Genomic DNA, 16,433 nt, shown 5'->3' with positions numbered 1-16,433 from the left:
AAGTTATCAGTTCTTCAAGAGATAGAAATACTCAACTGGTTGTCTAACTTATGCCCTAGTCCCCAGCCGCCCCACCCAAATGATTTACTCTTAGAGAAACTGCTTTGGTAAGACCAGCTGTTTACCTTAACATAAAGGCTCTACAGGGCCAGTGCATTACTGTTTTTCCATTTGTATGTATAAAGAGGAAACCTAAGGAATTTCAATATTTTCTCTGTAATTTCTGGTACGGAAAAGAGACATGAACTTTATTTGACTAGAATCCTTTAATCCTGGAGGACTGTATCATTTCAAAAGTCTCCTGTGAGGTAAACAAATCTAGAGAAGGGGATCCTACAGGATAAAGTTCAGGTCAGAGGACACGTAGGAAACACTTTCCACAGTTCCCCATAAGTTTCACCAATTGTCTGACCACAGCCAACTTAGTTTGAGCTTCCTCAGAGCTCAACTTGGGAACAGTACAATCATCTGGAGCCATTCTGTGCCAGATTAACAGCCATCTGCTTCCCACGTGCCCTTTCTACTTGGACAAATAAAAACAATCACCCCACACGAAAACCCGTGAATTCACCTCAAAGACACTCAGCCCCACCTCACAGCATACTACATACTACCTCTGACAGCAATTCTTTGGGTATTAAGAATGGATCACCTAGAACAAACTTTGCATTTGTACTTAGAATGTTTGTGTATTTCCACTAGAAAAAGATCCTTATTCCTTTCTGGGAAACTTTTATCTTCCCATCTGTCTATAATTGGATTACTCAAATGATGTACAAAAAAACGGGTGAACAATTATTTACAAGCCTTTGCTTAAAGCACTAAATTTTGACCATAGCAATATTATTTTTCAATGATGCATGATTTGTTATAATCCTATTATTTATGTTAGTAGCATGTTTCCTTATCTTCACAGATAATCCATTCTTTAGATATGAAGTATCTGGGAATGGTGGATAAAATAAGTGAATTTAATTCATTCATTCAATAAGTATTATTGTACTTACTGCATGTAAGCAACCTGTTAGCAACCCTGGGTGATTTTTAAAAAATATTTTATTTATTTATTTGAGAGAGATCGAGATTGAGACAGCATAGGCAGGGGGAGCAGCAGAGGGAGAGGAAGAGGCAGGCTCCTTGCTGAGCAGGGAGCCCAACAGGACCAAGTGTATCAATCTGCACTATAATTTTTTTAAGAACAGAGTTTTATCATTTTTATACTATATGTATAATAAATCTGGGGCAGTTTGGAGGAAATGTATTTAGTTTTCCTATCAAAAGATTATTTTGTCAAAACAAATGAAATCAGGGAAACACTTACTTTGAGAAATCAGTATGGTTCCAGGACTATAAAATTTGCCACTTTGACACAATTGATGAAATGAAAAACTGTGGTTAAGAAGTAGCCAAATTCCCAGGCTTGTGGAAGCTTGGGAATTGCTTAGACCAAAGGAGCAGGTGGTGAGAGAGCTCCAACATCAAAAAGAGAATCACAAAGGCAGAGGTTTACAGCTTTGGCACCCTCCTGCCTTTGAAAAATCTCTCTAGAGGGCAAAGGGTACTAAGGTGATTACTGATTTAAAAATAACAATCTCCCCAGAGAGAGAGAGATGCATATATATAAATGTACAGATATATAACCATCAGTATATGTCTGGGGGAAGTACTGGAGAGAAGTGCAGTAGTCAAAGGGAAACTGTGTGAATCCCCTTCCACCCCAGGATTTTGAAAGGTTCTCCTTGACTTTTGAAGAATGTACCTCCCTGAAAGGCAGAGCGATCAGAAAGAATTCATACCTGCTGAACCTGTTTTGTTTTTTCTTTTAATTTGCCTGCTACTAAGCAGCAGAATGGGCTGGGAATTCTTTTTGGACGAAGGGTGGTTTAGCGACTGCTACTTATGGGAAAGTTAGTCATTTTAGAGTACATAGTTTGGGGGTAAAAGACGAATCCTGGGATTTTTCCCTTATTCCAACTATTAAAATGGAAGTTTCACAAGAGCATATGCTTGCTCATAGCTATATAACTGCAGCGTATAGTCAGTCTTTGGTAAATACTGTGACATGGAAGTATTAAAGGATCAGTCAATGAAATCAGTGAGTACTGAGAGTTTGTTTTTTAACTTCTTCTTTAAAAATTTTTATTTACTTACTTGAGAGAGAGAGAGAGAGAAAGTACAAGCAGGGGGAGGGGCAAGAGAATCTAACACAAGGCTCAATCCCAGGAACCTGGGATCAAGACCCGAGCTTAAGAAAGACACTTAATCAACTGAGCCACCCAGGCACCCCAGTACTGAGTGTTTTCTATATGCAATGCAGAGTGCAAGAAAGCCTAAAACATCACTGCTGCCTTCAGGAAGCTTTGTAACCATATAAGGACACATAGTTAATAAGCATAAAGCAGTTGAAGAGCAATATACAGTACCAGCAATAATAAAGACTAGGTTATGCAGTTCAGTTTAAAAAGCTTTCAAGGGGCTTGAAGAACAGAGAGATGATGCTGAGCTGGCCCTTAAATAACTGACGGGATTTAAATAACTGCCTGCTTAATCTTCTTTTCTAAATGGCACCTTGGGGGTTCTGGGCATATCCTTGGAACCTCCTGGACCCGTTCTAAAAATTTAAAAATTTAAGAAAAAGTTAAGTCATCTGTCAGATCTACCTACAAGGGCAGCAGTGTTTTCATTAACACTGGAGGAAGAAAGGGAAAGAATGATTTTATAAAATAGGTATGGTGACCATATATTTGGGGATCCAGCCCCATATTTGAAATTAAGACTTTATAGAAAAATCCGTGCTCAATAAATACTTGCAGGTTGTCTGATCCAGAGCTCATAGCCCTCTTCGCTCATTGTAGGGAATGTGTTACTGCTCACACAGTGGACTCTAGTTCTTTGTTTTAATGAGTACTTCAGGAAAGTTAGCTTTCAGAGAGATCTTGCTGATAACTTAAAGATTGATTTAGGGTGCAAACTGATCTCCAGGTAGACTCTGCAGCTTTAAAAAAGATCAATGGATCAAATGGATGGAAGCCACTTTGTCTAATTTGAAAGAAGTGAAGCTATAAACCTCAACAGACAGTGAGGGATTCTGTAGTTTCTCAGAGAGCTGTTACGATACTATTATACTAAATGCTGCCATTTCTATACCTGGGCTTTCCCAGTTTTATATTTATATTTAATATTTAATATTTATATTTATATATGTTTATATAATAAAATAATATAAAATATAATATTATATAAAATATAATGTTTTATATTATTTTTTATATATATGTGTGTGTGTGTATATATATATTTTTTTAATTTATTTTTTTTGCAGGAAAATGCTTGGATGGCAAAACGTTTTTCTTTTCTACTTTGCTGATCTCTCACTTGCTTTTCTTCCTACCCAGCCTGTAAGCCAGGTTGTAGACAGAAATGAGTTTGCCTATTATCCCAAGAACAGGCTTTGCTGAATTTAATGGGAAATGGGGTCACAGTAGCACTGCTGGAAGACACTGACAAGTATCCTGGAATGAAAGCAGCATATGGCATGGAGCTCTTCTAAAGCTCTTTGTTTTGCTCAGCTCTTAAACCAAAACAAAACCAAACCAAAAAGAAAACAAACTTTTTTACTGAGAAACATAACAGGTACAGGAAAAACACACGAAGCATATAGCTTAATGAGTCATTATAAGGCAAACATCTTTATAAACACTACCCAGGCCAGGAAATATTACTCTGCCACCCCAACCCCCTACCCAGAAGCCCCTCCATATACCCATTCCAGTGATAACTCCTATGTTGACAAAAGTAACTGCTATTCTGAAGATTAAAGCAATCGTTGCTTTATGTTTATATTACCCAAGTATAATAAGATATCCAAGTGTGCAACCCAGGGATACTGTTTAGTGATCTATTGCAAGTCTCTTAATGCATAGGTTTCTCCTCCAATTCTTTTCTTCACATCTTATCTGTTGAAGAACCTAGACCACTTAATCCATATACTCTCCTACACTCTAATTTTGTGGGGGTGGGGGGATATAAAACTTTATTTTTATTTTATTTAGCTTTATTTATTTAATTATAATCCAAATGTTGTTGACTATGTACCCATAGGGCAGTTCAACAAGTTTCTTCATCCTCTTCATTTCCTGCACATTGGCAGCTGTACCCAGAGGTATGCTCGAGTTCATGTTTGGATCCTTAGGGAAGACTATATGGTATGGACTGAATGTTTGTGTCCCCTCTAAATTCATGTTTTGAAATCCTAACCCCCAAAGGTGATGGTATTAATAGGTGAGACCTCTGGGAGATTATTAGGTCATGAGAGAGGAGTCCTCATGAATGGGATTCATGTTCTTATAAAAGAGATCCCACAGAACTCCCCCGACCCCTCCACCATATGAAGATACAAGGATAAGTCTGCGACCCAGACGAGGGCCCTCACCCAACTATGCTGACACCCTGATCTCAGACCTCGAGCCTCCATACCGGTGAGCAATACATTTTCGCTGTTCTAAGCCACCCAGTCTGTGCCATTTTGTTAGAGTAACCTGAATGGAAAGATGGTTTTCTTTTGCTGGAGCCACATGTTGGGTTGCCTCCCTTTTTGCGATGTCAGCTGATTCCTAATGCTCAGTGCCTATCCATTAATTTGCTAAGAATTGGAAAATGGTGCAACTCTAATCCTATCATTTCTTTACTTTAAAAAAAATTACTTATTTATTTATTTTGAGAGAGAAAGAGAGAGACAGTAGGTGTAGAAGGAGAGGGAGAAGGAGAGGGAGAGAATCTCTAGCAGACTCTGAGCTAAGTATGGAGCCCAATGGAGGCTCAATCCCATCAACCCAAGATCATAACCTGAACGAAAAACAAGAGTTGGACCCTTAACCGACAGCCATCCAGGAATGCTTCTTTTTTCTTTCTTTCTCTCTCTTTTTTTTTTTTTAAGAAGGCTCCACACCCAATGTGGGGCTTAACCTCATGATTCTGAGAGCAAGTCTCATGCTCTACCAACTGACCCAGCCTGGCACCCCCATCATTTCTTTTTCAATTATTAGTTGGAATACTTCTATAAAAAGATGTTTTCCCTTGTTTACTATTTAGTAACACAATGGCATTGTTCATATAGGAAATAAATAACTAGTTAATTCTTTTATATTCAGTTCTTATAATGAATTATTTCCCTGTCATCCTCAAAAGGAAACCAATTTATTACATATAAAAATATATAACATATAATATGCAATAATATGCATAATAATATATGAAATATAAATTATATATATATATGTATAAAATCAGCTTTGAAGCTCAAATTGTAATTTCCCCACCTTTTCTTTGGCCATTGGGAGACTCTTTAGGTTGGCTCCTTGGCCTTTGGACATGACCCTGATTTTTTTTTTTTTTTTTAGATTTAATTAATTTTTTAAAGATTTAATTTATTTATTTGAGAGAGAGCACCTGAGTGGGGGGGGAGGGGCAGAGAGAGAGAAAGAGAGGCAGAAGCAGACTCCTCACTGAGCAGGGAGCCCAACTCGGGGTTCAATCTCAGGACCCTGGACTCATGACCTGAGCCAAAGGCAGACGCTTAACTGAATGAACCATCCAGGTGCCTGATCCTGATAATCTTTTCTTTTTTTTTTTTTTTTTTTAAGATTTTATTTATTTATTTGACAGAGAGAGATCACAAGTAGGCAGAGAGGCAGGCAGAGAGAGAGAGAGGAGGAAGCAGGCTCCCTGCTGAGCAGAGAGCACGATGATCCTGATATCTTAATGAACTTCCTCACTATTTAGTATAACAAGGTATTTAAAGTTCATTTTATATAGTTACTACTTGTATTATTTGAATTATAGTCCCAATGCATATGTTGAAGTTTTAACCCCCAGTATCTCAGAATGTGACCTTATTTGGAGATAGGGTCTTTGCAGAGGTAATTAACCAAACTGAGGTAGTTATAGTGGTCCCTAATCTAACTGATGTCCTTATAAAGAAAAGGGACTACAAAAATACATATAGAAAGAAGACATTGTGAAGAAGCATAAGGCAAAGATGGCCACCTATAAGCTAAGAAAAAAGGCATGAAATAGAGCCTTCCCTCATGACCCTCAGAAGGAGCCAACCCTGTCAATACCTTGATTTTGGATTTCTAGCCTGCAGAACTGTGAGACAATAAATTTCTTCCATTTATGCTATTTTGCTACAGAAGCTCTAGCAAACCAATACACTGCCCCAAACCTGAAATCAGCCATTTCCTCAAGAAGTTCAGATTTCTTTTATTCCTTTTTAAAGATTTTATTTATTTGACAGAGAGAACTAAGAGCACAAGCAGGCAGAGCAGTAGAAGGAGAGGGAGAAGCAGGGAGCCTGGGATCCCCTGGGATCATGACCTGAGCTAAAGGCAGTCATTTAACTGAGCCACCCAAGTGCCCCTCAGATTTCTTTTAGAGTGAAATGGCATCATGGTATTTCAAGACCACAAGCTGGCTGCTAAGGATGCTCATGGCCACAGGATTGGTCATTGTTTCTAGGGTTCTTCAATGGACAGAGATAAGAAAGTTTAAAATGAAAACCTCCCTGGGGCACCTGGGTGCCTCAGTCGGTTAAGCATCTGTGTTCAGCTCAGGTCATGATCCCAGGGTCCTGGGATCAAGCCCTGAATTTGGCTCCCTGATCAGTGGGGAGTCTGGTTCTGTCCCTCCCTGCCAATTGTGCTCCCTTTCACTCTCTCTCTCTCTCTAATAAATAAACAAAATCTTTAGAATAAGAAAAAAAAAAAAAGAAACCTTCCTTGTAAAAAAGTTTTCATATTAAACAATACACAGATACAGAGAAATACACATTTTAAAGATTTTTTTTTTTTTTATTTGACACAGAGAGAGAGATCACAAGTCGGCAGAGAGAGGGAGAGAAGCAGGCTCCCTGCTGAGCAGAGAGCCTGATGCAGGGCTCGATCCCAGGACCCTGAGATCATGACCTGAGCCGAAGGCAGAGGTTTAACCCGCTGAGCCACCCAGGTGCCCCGAAATACGCATTTTAAACATAAAATACATCTGAATTAATATTGATATTTCCAAGTCAAATTCAGGATTACAGGTTTTGTGTTTAAGCCTGCCTGCATTTAGTCTTCCACACAGGAAAATCTGGGTTTTCAAGGGCAGAGGGTGATAGACGATTTGAATATCCCAGAATTTCCATTTACATGATCCCATGTTATATACATCATAGGCACAGAAAAATATAATTACTGAGGAAAGATAGAAGGTTTTCATGTATTCCTCTCCCATTCTCTTCTCAGTTTGTTTTTTTTCTTCTCTCAGTTTTGATAGTTGTATGGTAACTCCATTGTCAGACACCCTTTACATACCATACTCTCCCTTTTAGCCCTTATTTAGTCTGAGTCCTACATGTAATTATTTGTTCAATGCTCATGAGCAGGTCTTATGTCGATGTCTCTCTAGTTATTTTGGTTCTCTAAAGCCTGATCTCTAGTAGATTCCTCAAAGAGAAAAATGAGGGTACTATTCCCTAAATTCCTGCATGTTGATAAACATTTGTTTGTGCTTTTGACACCTGATGGTCAGTTTTGTTAAATATACCCTTGGTTCACATTTGGTTTCTTTTAGTGATTAAATATGTTACCCCATTTATGTCTGGCATTAAAGTGTTGACAAGACTGATGATAATATAATTGTGTTTGTCATATAAATCACACATTCCTTTTGCCTAGATGTCTAAAAACTTTTTATCCCTTTTTCTTTAAAGTCCAATAATTTGGGATGCCTGGCTCGCTCAGTTAATTGTCTGACTTTTGGTTTTGGCTCAGGTGATCACTTTGGGGTCATGAGATGGAGCTCTATGTCAGGCTCCACACTCAGCAGGGAGTCTGCTTGGGATTCTTTCTCCCCCTCTTCCTCTGCCCCTCCCCCCACTGCATCTCTCTCTCTCTCTCTCTCTCTTCCTCCCTCTCAAATAAATAAGTGAAATCTTAAAAAAAAATAAAACCTAATAATTTTACTAAATTATGTCTTGATGTTGGTTGTTCTGAGTGGAGATTCTCAGATACATAATGCACTCATTCCCTATGCAATTTAAATTTTTTTTCTTTTTGTTTTAGGAAAGTTTTCTTGAATTAATGTTTTTTAGTGTTTGTTTTGTTCCCTCAACTTGATTTCTCTTTCTTGAGGACTTCCTATTATCTATATGTTAGATATTCTTTGCCTTAAATTTGTCACTTTCTCTTGAATTGTGTCTATCTTTGTTAACTTCTTTTTCATTTTGAAAATTCTTATTCTTTTCAGCTTTTGCTTAGCATACTATTTGTCAGGGCACCTGACTGGCTCAGTTGGTAGAGCATGTGACTCTTGACCTCAGAGTCATGAGTTCAATGCCTACAATGGGCATAGGCTTACGTAAGAAAAAAAAAGAAAAGATATTGTTTTTATGTTCTCTAGTGTTCTTTTTATTTAAGGCTCCATTTCTGAAGTGATTTTTCTTTTCTTTTTAATTCTCTGAGTTCTAGCATCCCATTTCTGAATTTATAATAAGATTTGATTTATGGCTTTTTTTTATCTCTTGATATCTTTTAGATTATTTTTCTTAACACCTTCTAGATTATTTTGAAATTAAAGGTTATAATCTTGACATATGCCATGAACACGTTTCTGATGTGCTTTCACTGTCTGATGCCATTGTGCTCTTTATTCTCTTTCTTTTCATATAGTAAGTGATATGTTGCCCATTTTTATGTGAAAAAAGGTTTTCTGAATGTTTAGAAGGTGGCATGGTTCAGGGTAGTTTGGCTAACTTCACAGAGCTCCCTCTTTTATTTCTATAAAGTGTTTAAAAAATAACTCTTTACTTTCTGAGATTTCCTGGCTATGGCTCTTCTCTTTCCTTTGTTTCTATTGTTGTTATCCTGATCAATTTGATTCTGCTCTCAGGAGTCTAGGTCAAGATCTATACTGGAAGGGAACAGAATGGGCAGCTGCATGAATTCATTGGGACCAAACTGTTCTAGTGCCTTCCATCCTGACTGGAGACTTCTTGCATTCAGCTGTCATTTGAACTACCTCCCAATTTCAGCTGCTATTCTCAAATCGGTCTTCTACACTTTCCAGTAGATAGCTGTTGGCCATTTTTTGTGCTCTGTTTTCAAGTTCATTTAGAGGCTCTATTGCTTTCCTCTGCTTTTTACCACACAAGTAGTAGGACTTGCGGATTTTTGAGGCTCATTTTCATTTGCTTGTATTGTGGGTTTTCGAAGATACTCTGTCACCTAATTTCATTGTAAATGTTATTGGTCTTGCTATCTAGTGGCTCTGTGTTTTGTTATGCAGGGATTTGGTGAGATTAAAATAGGAGGTCCTGGCTGCCATTATCTCAGAATCTTCCCAATCCTAAAACTTTTTTTTTTAATGTATATTGTCAGCACAACAGTATTGTCCAGCACACAGCCCACACACAGGAAGATGGCCTCCTGACCAGATCTTAAAGCTAGACAGAGCTCCAAGAAATCATCTGGACCAGTTCCCTGCTTTCAGGTAAAAGAAGCATCACCCTAAATTCAGAGGAGATAGCAGTGGTACTTCAGAATTAAGTGGGATGTGGAATCTATGATTTAGCAGTTTTATATTCTATGATTTTCTTAAGTGTTCATAGAGTAAAATATATGTATATATATATATATATATATATATATATATATATATATACACACACACACACACCACAAAATATTGCTTATTCAAATTAAACTTGAACATTCAAACAGTTCAGAAGTACAAACAGCAGGCTATGTTATGTCTGTGTATGGATGGGTGTTAAAATTTCTGTATTAGTTATAGTCATGAAAGAAATATTAATTCAAAGGAGTTACTTTCTAAGACAAATCTGAAAATCAGCTAAGAGTAACATCCAATTCAATCAGTTTGTGAATAGCTTTTTGAGTAAGCCAGAATATTTTAATGCAAATTTTTGTGAATTAACTAGGGACTAAAATCTCTGGTGATGATAAAATATTGAATTAACAAATGATAGAAGGCTTTTTTTTTTTTTTTAAAGGAAAGACAGCTCTCCATAATAACAAAAAGAAATAACTATAATACAAGACAAAAATAACCTAAAAGCAAACAGAACATGTCATTAATAGAGTCCTTCATTATCTAGCATGGGCTGTAATGGAGAACACGGCAAGTGTAATTCTGTTATCTCACCCTAGGCAGTATGCGCACACTGTAAAATCCATCTCTTCATTTTCTGGTTGAAAAGATCATTGTAAAAAAGGACTGCCAGGGAGTGGAGGTCATGCTGATTTATTGGCAATTAAGCCTGCAGGATTTCTGCACTCCCTTCAAAACAAAGTATCTGAGGCTATTCAGCCAGGATGATTACATAGTGGGCTATCTACTACAGCCCAGGAGTCTTTCTGTTAGTGCACAACAGATACAATTGACTTGGCTGTATTTAGAAGATTACTGCTATTTTCTGCGCAAATTCTTGTTGTATCTTCCTCAAATCACCTAGGCCCAAAGAATTACCTTGTTAGCCAGTTTAATAAGCAGAATATTACCAAATGGTATATAATTCTGCTTGGGTGTATAAGAACTTTGGTATAAATACAAATATGGATTCACATAAAGCAAACGAATGTATTACTGAATCTATGTAATTGGCATATGGTGCCTCAGCCCTAGCTTTCTGAAATGTTTGAGATGGTGTTTCTAGGGTTTGATACTTGTGATGAACTGAATGTTTGTGTCCCCCCAAAATTCATACATTGAAATCTTAGCCCCTAAGTGTGATGGTATTAGGAGGTGGGGCCCTTGGGAGATAATTAGATCATGAGGGTAGAGCCCTTATGAATGGGTTTAGTGCTCCTATAAGAGGGACTCCAGAGAGATCTTTCACCCTCTTTTTGTGATATGAGGATACAATGAGAAGTCAGCAGTCTGCATCCCAGCAGTGGGCTCTTCTCAGAACCTAACCATACTGAAACCCTGATCTTGGAGTTCCTGTCTCCGGAACTGTGAGAAATAAATTCCTTTTGTTTATAAGCCATCTGGTTTGTGGTGCTTGTTATAGCAGTCTGAACTAAGATGATACTGGTGCATATTACTAGCTTTTACCTATTCCATGTCTAGACACAACCCAGGTTTTTTAGGGCAGCTTTTTAGATCATGGGTGCAATAGATAATAGATAGATAGATAGATAGATAGATAGATGATAGATATTTCTGCTTGTCCTATAGATGGTTATGGGCAGGCTTAGGTGCTAAGAATGATGGAATCTTAGCAACACATATAGGTGGGACAGAGAAGGAAGGAATACATTAGCTGAGGGTGGAGAATAGTGATCAGGTTAATAACATTTCTGCCTCTGCGCAACCCCACCTGCCAAAATGAACGCGATTATACCCAAGTTGTTCTACTCTTTAGAAACAGGAATATGGTCACTGTACCTTGTACCAGATGGGATTATCTGCCTGAGGTGCTAGCCTGCCTGTACCAATCCTAGCTTTCTTTTCCTCCCTGCTGGTTTGTATTGCTAAGGTCTCATTTATTCACTTATCCATCCATCCATTCACTCAGTATATATTTACTGAGATTTTTAATATATGCCAGTTACTGTTCTAGGTCTTTGCAATATAGCATGTCTCTGTAATGTACTCTGGTTTTTAATTTTTAAAAAGATTTTATTGATTGATTGATTGATTGATTGGAGAGAAAGAGGGAGCATGTGGCAGGGCGGAGCAGAGAGGGAGGGACAAGCAGACTCTGTGCCCAGAGCAGAGCCTGACACAGGGCTTGATCCCACAACCTCAAGACCACAACCTGAGCTGAAACGAAGGGTCAGATGCTTAACTGACTGTGCCACCCAGCGCCTCTCAGGTTTCTTCTATAAAGTCATTTATCCTATGAGCCCTCATGACCCAATCTCCTCCCACAGGCTCCACCTCTGAAATACCATCCCTTGGGGATCAGGTTTCAGCATATGAATTTGGAGGGAAAATAAAACATTCAGTCTATAGCACATTCAGAAAAGAATGTTGTTACTGTAACAGAAATATCCTGCCTCTCTATGCATCAAGTGTGCATTTTACTGCAGACTTCTAACATATTTTCAGAATATTTTAGAATAACATGTTATTACTTTACACACACACACATATATTTAAAGATTTTATTTATTTATTTGACAGAGAAATCACAAGTAGGCAGAGAGGCAGGCAGAGAGAGGGAGGGGGGAAGCACAGAGAGGCTGATGCAGGGCTCATCCCAAGACCCTGAGATCATGACCTGAGCAGAGGGTAGAGGCTTAACCCACTGAGCCACCCAGGCGCCCTTACTTAAAATATTTAATTACTGGGGTGCCTGGGTGGCTCACTGGGTTAAAGCCTCTGCTTCAACTCAGGTCATGATCCCAGGGTCCTGGGATGAGCCGCCTTGGGCTCTCTGCTCAGCAGGGAGCCTGCTTCCTCCTCTCTCTGCCTGCCTCTCTGCCTACTTGTGATTTCTCTGTCAAATAAATAAATAAAATTTACTTTATCAATAAATAAACTTTACTTTAAAAAATATTTAATTACTTTTTTTAATAATAAAAATCTCAATTACCAGCAAGACTGCCATCAGTACAGGCCCATATTATTTTCCTTCCCATGGGTATCCACAGCAAGGTAAAAGTTTTGCATCCATGGCTAGGAAAGAGCTGGGTCATTCTTAACTAGGAGCTAGTTATCTGAACTAGTTATCTGAAAGAGCTATTAGAAAGTCTCCCCGTCATACTTTCTCTTATCAAAATGGAGCTACTCTAGATCACCGCAGGACCTAGGTAACTCGGAGACCAAGAAAAAAGGAATCATTCATTAGGAAGTGTGAGAAATGTCTTAGGGTTGATTTTGTTTAAATGCCAATGTGAATTGATCATTAGCATTTGCGAGAGCTGTGCAAATAACACCACCTAAGGGGCTAAACCAACATGGGATTGTTTCAAAGCAATTAATTCACTTCCAAGCTTTTTGTATTAACACCACCTTATTTCCCCAGTGTAGATATACAATTTGTCTTAAAAATCAACCCAAAACTGTGATATTCCACCAACAAGATTACAGGGTGAAAGCACAACCCCCTAGTCAAATGCATATTATAGTCATATTAGTATGCTAATGAGCTAGGTGATAAACTGTGGGTCAAATTTCTCCTTCTTCAGCTTAAATAGCACTTGAAGAGGTTTATTTCTAAATGTTTGGAAAACCTAGGAGCAGCAACAATTAAGGTTTATAACATGAATGTTATCTGTTCAGCAATATGAAAAATTAATAGACAGGACTAAACTAAAATGAGACATAATTCTTTCTAATGATTTGCAAGTTATTGGTAAACATGGCTTCAAGGAAACATATTTAATTATTCTAAATTTGGAGGGAAGTCTTTTCAAAATTCCTTGTTTTACAATTTAAAAAAATTAGGTCTGTTTTGTCTAGCCGAAGGAAATTTCAGGAGAAGCCAAGGAGGAAAATACTCTAGAAAAAAGTGTTGAAAGGAGATAAAGGTTTTCATGAGAAAGAATGTTTAGAGATGTCAATTTCTTTTTTCTGACAACTTATCAAAGAAGACTTTCTTGATTGAACCTACTTCCATCACTAGATTTCATCAGCTCACAAAAAAGCTATGTGCTTCTACAGTTTTTCTACAAATATTCATTATCTTTTATATATTCATGTTCATTTTCCTTAAAATCCAAAGCAACTCTGATCATATTTTGCAGCATCCAGCTCGGCTCCTGGCCTGCAGGGCAGGCTGGGGAAAGCCCAGGGAAGACTCCAGATGTCCAGGAAGTGTGGTGGAGAGAGCCTGAAAATGGGGTCACATAGACACCCCGACACACTCTGCTTTCTGTGCGTCCATGTCCAGCTCTAACCCCTGCACTTTCACAAGCTGTATCACCATGGGCAAGTTATCGAATCTCCCTGGGCCTCAACTTTGACAATTGGAAAAGACACATAATAAAGCTTTAGGTCCAAGGTGGTGGTTCCAACCTCGGCTGCACAGCGGAATCACCTGGAGAACTTTAGGAACACTGCTGACTGGGTCCTACTCCCAGAGCTTCTAAATTTGTCTGTATGGCTGCTGCAAGGGCATAGGGAATTTTTAAACTCCCTATGTTGTTGTAATGGGCTGTATAATGTAATGGGATGAAGAATTAGTGCTCTAAGGGTGTTATAGGAATTAGTTCGAACAAAGAAAAACAGTACCTGACAAGCAGTAGTCAAAAGTACTTGTTTCCTTTTTTCTGTGGTTGGTTTTTCACTTTGTGCTGATAGCTGTGCTTGATCCTATATGGAAGCTAAGAGGGAGAATTCATTCAAAGATTTGTTTTACTTTTTTAAACTTTTTATTTTGAAATTATCTTAAACTTACAAAAGAGTTGCAAGAATAATACACAGAATTCCTATATACCCTTCAACCAGATTCACCAGCTGTTAACCAGCTGTTAATAATGAAATACATTTACTCTATCTCTCCTCCACATTCTCTGGACACATATAAATTTTTTTCCTGAACTAGTCAAGAGGTAGTTGCAGAAAACATGGAACTTTACCACGAAAGAACACATATTTATGAAGAATAAGGGCATTCTCCTACATACCTACAGGACAATTATTTGGCAAATTTAACCTTGTACAGTAGTATTATCTAATCAATAGTCCATATGTAACTTCTCCGATTTTTCAGTAATATCCATATGGCATGCCACTATCCCCTCCCCCCAACAATCAGGATCCAATCCAGGATCATGAATTGCAGTTGGTGTCGTATCTTTTCTTTCTTTTATTCTGACATAATTCTTCTGCCTTTCACGAAACTCAGAGTTTTTGAAAAGAACTGGCTGCCGGTTGTTTTGTATCCCATGCCATTTTTCTTGTAAGTGTACAGTTTAATGATTTCTGGTAAATACACAGAGAGGTGCAGCTATCACTATAATCCAGTTCGGAACATGTCCGTCATTCCCCCCAAATTCTGCTTTCCCCACTCAAACCCCCAGCCCTAGGTAACAACTGGTTTTCTTTCTGTTTTGATAGTTTGGCCTTTTCAGAATGTCAAGTAATAGAATTATACAGTACTGTATTCAATCTTTTAAGTCTGACTTCTTTCATTCAGCCTAATGTTTTTGCGGTTCACACATTTGCAGCATATCTTGGTAGTTTGTTCCTATTTTTTTGCCGAATAGTACTGTTGTATGGATTTTATATAGAAGTGGGCAAATTCTAAGATGGTCTTAGATAACTCCTGCTTTCTGGTATTCATGCCCTTGTGTGGTTTCTTCCCATTGAGAGTGGGCTGGACCTAGCAACTTGCTCCTAATGAGCTGATTTGGTGAGATGTCATTCCTAAGATTAGATTATAAAGAGACTATAGCTTTCCTCTTAGGGCTTTCTCTTTCTCTCTCTCTCTCATGAATCGCTTGCTCTGAGCAGCCATGATGTAAGCAGCCTTATGGAAAGATCCCTCATGGCAAAGGAACTGATGTTTATGGTCAGAACTAACGAGAACCTGAGGCCTATGAACACCATATGAGTGAGCGTGGACTTCAGATGAGAAGCAACCCTGAATAGCACCTTCACTTCAATCTTGAAAGAGACTAGAATTACCCAACTAAGCAAGGTCCAGATTCCAAACCCACAGGAACGGTGAGAAAATAAACACTTTTTTTAGTCATTACATCTTGTGGGGGGGCGGTGGTGATTTGGACATAGTAATACATAACTAATATATTTTATTTCTTCGTTTACTAGTTGATGGACAGTTGGATTGTTTCTGGGTTTGGGCTCTTATGTCATATTGCTATGAACATTCACATACATGTCTCAAAGGACTTTTCTTATGGCATCAAGCTCTCTTGGCTTGTACTATTCCTATAGTTCCATTTATCACTTTGGTTTTTTAACTATTTCTGTGCTTAAAGCACTTTCTTATCTTGTCAAATAAAATTGTGCAATCTACCACCTATCCCTACAGTAATATTTTAAATCAGTATGTATGTTAGAGAAGGAAATTTGACTTAGTTTAAAAAATCATTAGGCTCCAAACTATACAGAGCACTAACTACTTCTTGATAGCCAGAGTATTAATAGTTCAGGATATTAAAAAACTATTTGGGGACAGCAGTGGTTATTTGCTGAATTTTATACTGGATATGTGTAAAGGGTAGTTTTGTGTCCTGGGAGAATTAAGGTCATATTTTCTTTTTTGGCTTCCTTGTTCTCCAAAGAATATATCTCTTAGAAAAAACATTTTTAATCTAGTATGCCTGCACAGTGGTAACTGCATTCCTTTCGGGTTTGTTTTTTTTTTTTAAGATTTTATCTATTTTTTAAAGATTTTATTTATTTTATTTGCTTATTTTTAAAGATTTTATTTATTTATTTAACAGAGACAGACACAGCTA

At 37.9% G+C, this 16,433-nt stretch overlaps 1 long non-coding RNA gene across 3 annotated transcripts in view; it reads right to left on the bottom strand.

Moving 5' to 3' along the window:
* Nucleotides 1–16,433, bottom strand: part of LOC309872583 — an 81,005-nt gene that overhangs the window by 50,761 nt on the left and 13,811 nt on the right. For all 3 annotated transcript variants that reach the window (XR_014315977.1, XR_014315978.1, XR_014315979.1), the window contains exon 3: nt 14,239–14,330. This is a non-coding gene — a long non-coding RNA (uncharacterized lncRNA). The remainder of the gene's footprint in view (nt 1–14,238; nt 14,331–16,433) is intronic.

Source organism: Mustela nivalis (genome assembly GCF_964662115.1).
Source record: "Mustela nivalis genome assembly, chromosome: 8".
Taxonomy (NCBI): domain Eukaryota; kingdom Metazoa; phylum Chordata; class Mammalia; order Carnivora; family Mustelidae; genus Mustela; species Mustela nivalis.
This window is presented reverse-complemented; position numbering and strand designations above follow the sequence as displayed.